The sequence below is a fragment of the Miniopterus natalensis genome, chromosome 5, assembly GCF_054644295.1.
Source record: "Miniopterus natalensis isolate mMinNat1 chromosome 5, mMinNat1.hap1, whole genome shotgun sequence".
NCBI lineage: Eukaryota > Metazoa > Chordata > Mammalia > Chiroptera > Miniopteridae > Miniopterus > Miniopterus natalensis.
This window is the reverse complement of record NC_142085.1, coordinates 56,863,777-56,870,361: the sequence shown is the minus strand read 5'-3', so window position 1 is coordinate 56,870,361 and position 6,585 is coordinate 56,863,777.

Below are 6,585 nucleotides of genomic sequence, written 5' to 3'. Positions count from 1 at the left end.
TAAAAAACTGCATTAAAAAATAAATTGCAGAAGAAAAAGAATGACATTTGTTCAGTGTTTTCATATATTTTTATAAAATTTAAATAAGGAGTGTTTTCCTTTGTGAACAAATAATTTATTTTTTCAAATATATCTTTATTGATTTCAGAGAGAGGAAAGGAGAGAGAATTGAAATATCAATGATGAGAGAGTCCTCATTGATTGGCTGCCTCCTGCACGCCCCCACAGGGGATCCAGCCCGCCACCCAGGCATGTGCCCTGACGGGGAATCCAACGGGATCTCCTGGATCCTAGGTCGACGCTCAACCGCTGAGCCACCGCAGGCCGGGCATGAACAAAGAATTTTATTAAGTATTTTATTTAATATCAGCTATGCTAAATCAACAACTAATCAGGATTTAATAGCTTCATAAAGCAGGATACAAATGAGAGTGGTACTTGCTTTTCTACCAAGTTACAGTAGTTCCAAATCTGGGTGAGATGTAATATCTGCTGTGATACTTGTGGGAATGAACGATGAAAGGCATTATATGGATATTCAATGTATATTGTTACACAGACATTTATTTAGAGAGGCTCTATCTGTTGCAGAGAAGAGCCCAGGTACAATTAGCGTGACCTTACCGGGTTACCGTTTGTCTAGACAAAGGCCCCTTAGGCTACCACGCTCGCATTCAACAAATGTTCACGAGTTTCCATTAACCGCCGCGCACTTGGCTAAACGCTCAGCGCACAGACGTAAAGACAGCTGGGGCCCAGCCCTGCGAGCGTCCAGAACACTCTCCTCGCCTCTCCCCCGCCCGCCCCGTGCAGAAACAGAGAGGGGGCGGCAGCAGGACGGGGTCGCGGGTGGACTGCCCGCGCCTCCCGCCCGCGCGGAGAGCGGCTCCCACCGTCCCAGCAACGCCCCCTCCTCCCCTGGTCCAGGCGCAGCAGCATCTTCTCCCTGCGCGCCCGGCCCCCCGGGCCCGCCGGCGTCTCCACGGCAACCGTACACAAACTACCTACCGGGGAGCCTGCTGCGGAGCCGGGTCCCTGCTGCGCAATCCGGGGAGCGGGCCGGGGAAGCAGCTGGGGGTGGGCGCGGGGAAGCGGCTTCTGGCGCGTCCCGACGCACCTGCGATTCGCGCTGGAGGCAGGAACAGCCGCGGAGCTTCAGTTCGCTTTCCAGTTTCCCCGGAGCTGCGGCCGCGGTGATGGAGAAGGCGGGGCGGGCGGGGCGGGGCGGCGCTAGTGGGGCGGGGAGGTCCCCCTGCGCGCGGCACTGGGCCCCTGGACCCGCGCCCGGCCCACCCACGCATGCGTAGAAATGCTGGGGTGTGGGAGTGGGAGGGGCCTGGGCCGGGCCGGAGGCGGGGCGAGCGAGGGTCCCCGCATGGGAGGGATGGGGGGAGGGCTCGGCGTGGACAGCCCGAGTGGGAAGGTGTCTACTTTTACGATCTACAGAACCACGTTTGTTGGGCCCCTTTGAGATTTCAGCGCCTCTATTAAGTGACAATAAGAAGGGCCGTAGAGTTTAGGGGTTAGGGGGTCTACCCCTTCAGGCTGAGGCGCTGTATTACGTCAAACTAGTTGCTACCCTCTCGATCCGTAAAATGGACGGAGGGAGTGGTACCCAACCAGGTCTTGCGATGCGAAGGCTGAGTGAGTAAATTGACCTAAAACGCTATGCACGTGGCAATCAACGAAATGTGAAACTGTTGCTATGACCGAGTCCTTGAGTTTGTGCAGCACTTTAGAGATGACAAGGGGTATGACACTGGATATTATCTTTTTGAGCATCCCTGCCACTCTGAGCTAGCCAGCTTGGCATCCCCACTCACAAGAGACAAAATAGGGGCCCCAGGTCTAGTGAGTGACAGTCTAGATTCAATTCTAGGCCTCCCACGGGCAATCGTTTTTTGTTTTTACTGCATCATCACAGTTGATTGGCAAAAAGGACCCCACTTAATATATTTCTGGTTTAAATTCTGTTCTCTCCTATTACACCGTTCCGCAGCACTTTGCAGTGTTAAATACAAGTGAGACCACAAGCACTCTCCATTCGGTTTGCACCACATTTTACAATTATGGGGAATTTTCAGCTGAAGTGTTGTTGTCAACATTGGAAAAATGTCACATCCCTTGGTGCTAAGTATATGGTAAAGAATAGTTAAATTGAAAATATTTTTGAGCACATACTAAGTGTTAAGGCATTGTGCTAGGCGGGACATAATACTAACTTGAACTAAAGAAATGTCAGTATCCTTCAAAGTACCCAACAGGATTTCAAACATAACAGGTAATAAATATTTATTACTTGATTGGATAACTTGAGGTTCTGAAACAAAGTATTTGTGTCCTTCAGGGTTGAAATCTTTTCTCCAGTGACTCAATGTGAATGACCCCATCAAGTCCCTTTTACTGGCAACTGGACTCCATTGTGCAAAGGGACCTTTGCCCATTTACCATAAAACCATAACTACTATTTTGAATTCACAACTTGTGAGTGTGATCAAAATGCAACTTCATTTTTGTCTCTGTCATTTTGAAATATATTCAGTGTTATCTTCTCCTGCCCCTGGATGGAAAACTGGATAGAGTTTTTGTATTTTCTGCTCATTTTTAGAAAACTGATAGTCCTATATAGTAACTAAGTCTCAACCACAGCTTCATTCCAAAATTATAATGTTGGGTACAAGACATAAAGAAATGCAGCAAACTCCACTTGACAGTAAGGCATCTGCTGCTTCTCCCAGGTTCCAGCTTAATAAGGTCTGTGATTGACTTTCCCAGCAGGGATGAAGTGGCTTCGACTCACCATTCCCCATTCACTAGAGGCCAGTGAGACTGGCCTGGGTGGAGGTGGGCAGGAACTAGGGAGAGGGGAAGCTAGGAGCACTTACACCTGGAGCCGATTGGCTTTGAGTTTGCGCAGCCTGGTCTATGGTTAAAGCAACTCATGTGGGTCTTCCCTGTGTCCTTCAGAAGTTTCCCATTCATGAGGACCTCTCTCCCTGGATGCAGCACTATTCCACAGTTGCTTACAACTCTTTCCCTTCCCTAGAAATCCAGGGCCCACTCCAGCCCCTTTAAATGGGTCCCAAGATGACCCCATGTCTTGTCCAAGGGAAACCCCGCACAGCTCTTGCCCCAGTGACTCCGAGACTCCCATCCCCATGCAGCCTCCTCCATGCTGTCATAGGGAGCTTTAGCTTTCCCAGGAGTGAGTCGGGCTCCAGACAGGCTCTGGACCCCCTAACTGCAGTCTTTGGTATCACCACCACCCCCCCCCCCAGGATGCCCTTCTCACTGGGTTGAAATGAATAAGGTGGCATCCCCACATTCCTCTCCAAAGAAATGTCCTCACACATTGTCCCACTTCCCTCTCTGAATCCCTATTTTTAGCCTCAACCTGGATCCTCAGGTCCAGGGAGTCTACATTTCTTTGTAACTTGCTCTTTGGAGACTCTGTCTCGCCTTCACTTTGTAACTGATGATTATACAGTCCCCATTGCAGCTGAAACTTCAGTTTAAACACCTGTTGTACAGCCTGTTACTAACTATGCTCTTGCGCCCTAGGATCTTGATCTAAAATAGACCTCGTAAGCATACTACTGGAACCTGAAGCTAGCCAGCTCAGTAGGCCAGGCAATGTCTGCCAGGCAAGTTAGGACAACTGAAAAGAAGACAAGGGTAGAATTATAGGAAACAATTATTTAAAGCAATAAAGCTGCCCAGTTTACTACACTGAATGACACAATATGGGAAAATATTGAGGCTCTCACAGTAGTGATCTATTATATTGACCTGGCTGTTCCTCCATGGTTACCTAATGGCTATTTAACAGAATTTAACATAGTTAAGCTTGTAAGTGAAATTATTTTAGAAACAAAAGTGTTGACATTTTTTTATACCTTAGAGAGATTAAAGAGGAAAATAAACTATTAATTGCAAATATGACATTTATAAAGCACTATATAATTTCCAAATTACTTTCATTTGGAGCATTTTATTTTTATTGTTTTGTTGGGAGTTTATAATAAGCCTGAGACATAGTTCAGGGATTATTAGCCCAATCTGAGAGTGGTGAAAACTGAGGTTCAGAGAGGATACGTGATCTTCCCATAGTCACACAGGTAGAAAAGTGATCTGAGACCCAGTATTTTTGATGCCCAAGTTCAGTGTGCCATCTGCTATTGTACATGTGTAAATACAGTTTTTTCAGGCTGAAGCCTCTCATTCACAGCATTAAGAGGTACTTCCTAGGCTGCTGAGCATGCTCAAGTATCCTCTTACTTTTCTCTCCTCCCTGATCTCAGAATATGTCCTGTGTGGGGTAGGGATCAAGAATTTAAGAATCTTCAGTCATTTAAAAATGCCTGCTGGATTTGGGGATTTTGAGTTAAGGTGAGAATTATACAGATGATAGAATGGGTAATAATATAATCTTACACACTCTAAGGTGAAAACATGTAACAAAATGATGAACTTTTATCCACACAATCCCCCAATGTATTTATATTTTATATTACAGTTTACATCACACACACACCTCATATTTAATTTCTATAACTTATTTTGACTTATATGTTAGATATATTCTTGAAGAGATACAGTTTAAATAAATCCTTCTTTAATGCTTACAATTTCCCCAATGATTTTTATGACCATAACAGAGAGATGACTCACAGAGGGAAAAATTGTTTCTGGCATAGAATCGAAATCACGAATTTAGAATTCTAATATTCACTTCAAGACACTTTCCGCTTTTGTAACTATGGAATCTCGGTGTTTTAATTATATTTATCACATAATCCCTGCGAGGAGTTCATCAAATTGATAGCCTATGCAGTCTTTGCACACAAATTGGAAGGTGCAAATACATTAAAATTCAACTCGCTGGAAACTAACAATGCAATGAAAATTAACTAACTTCATGGAACTGAACAGACACAAGACTGTGGAATGGTCCTAAAACTTATTAGCTGAAAAGGATTACATGAAAATTCCCTATTTAATGGGGCTGTTACCTGTACACCTTAAGTATTACTTTGCCTTTAAATACATTATCCTTCCCACAGCATTTCCACCACCCCAGGCCACGTTCTCCATGAGCAGCCAAGTCAAGTGTTGCTAGGGATGCTAATGAGTAAGGGTCCACTTAATTACCAGTTGATTACAAAGTCTCCAACTCCTCGTGTTTCACTGGAGCGCAGAGGGTTCTACTTTTCAGGAATTGAGTCAGCAGGAGTCTTAACCATGAATTGCTTCGTCTTAAAGAACTGCCACAGTAACCCCTGTGTGTTGAAAGACAGGATCAGAAACCCCCAGCCCTTGCCAAGCTCACCTGTGAGACATTACTAAATGAGCATGCCTGTATCTTTTAGAGGCTGTAGACTGCAAATAACAAAATACCCCATCAAAAGTAGCTTAAGTACCAAGGACATTTACTATTTTGTTTAACAATAGGTCTCCAGGTAGGTTGTTTCAGCTTGGCCCTGCACACAGGGATGCCGGCCATGCCTCCCCAGGAGGTCGCAAGACAGCCCTGGCGGCACTGCCCTGTGCATTGTTACGCGATAGCGTTTCGAAGCAGGGAAGAGCGAGAAAGGCAGGGCCCTCTTCATATACATTTCTTTACACAGGGAAAAGAATTCCCAGAAGCCCTCCAGCTGTGTTCTTCTTACATCTCATTGGCCAGAACATTGCCACATGCCCAATCCCTGCCAGAGATGAATGGAATGACTAGAACTATGATTGACTTAGATCAATCAAGTTTGGGGTTTGGGGGAGAAGCCCATCTTCTCCAAGCATTTTGCCACCACAACCTGAACCAATCTGGAGCCTGCTTAGCAGGAAGAAGGAGCAATGGCTGTTGGGTAGATGCTAATGATGTCTGCCACAGCGGGCTGGGTGAGCTAAGGGAAAGTGTCTCCTGGTAATGAAGAGGTTTTGAAGGTTGCCTGTTCTGACTGAAACAAGAGAATCCAAAGAGTGACACTCTAAGTGAGCTCAGGCAGGGTGCTCTAGCTTGGTGCTACCTGCTGAGGTGAGGTCACGGTCCCTGGCCTCACTGCTGCTCGGTCCTGCCAGCCAGTAGAATCAGGTGGAAAGTTTCAAAACCATCTCAGCCCGCACCCACCCAGATGCCCCGATTCAGTTGCAGAGGAGGAGCACCTGGGGAATGGGTTCAGTGTTTTTGGAGTTAGGAGGCAGCTGTAATGTGCATCAGCCACACGGAGAACCTAGCCTTCGTGATGGCCAGAGCTCTCCTGTCTGAGGGCCTCAGGCAGGACCCAACAGGAAGCAGAGATGTAAGAAGAATCCTTGGCTTTCGGAGCAGAAGGAATGAACAGGATTCTATGCACGACCCAGAGATGTCTCACAGACTCATGAGGCTATCTCTGGATGTCCCTCCCTCCTATCCACATGCCATTTTGGACACTTTTTATATCTTCTCTCCAACTGCCTCCTCTGACCCCACTTAATCTCCTTCTCCAAGTCCAATATCCAAAGTGACTGTCAGACCACAGTCCTGAATTGCCCATCTCTTCTCACAAGCTCTCAGTGTCTGCCCATTGACCACCAAACCAAACCCCAGAT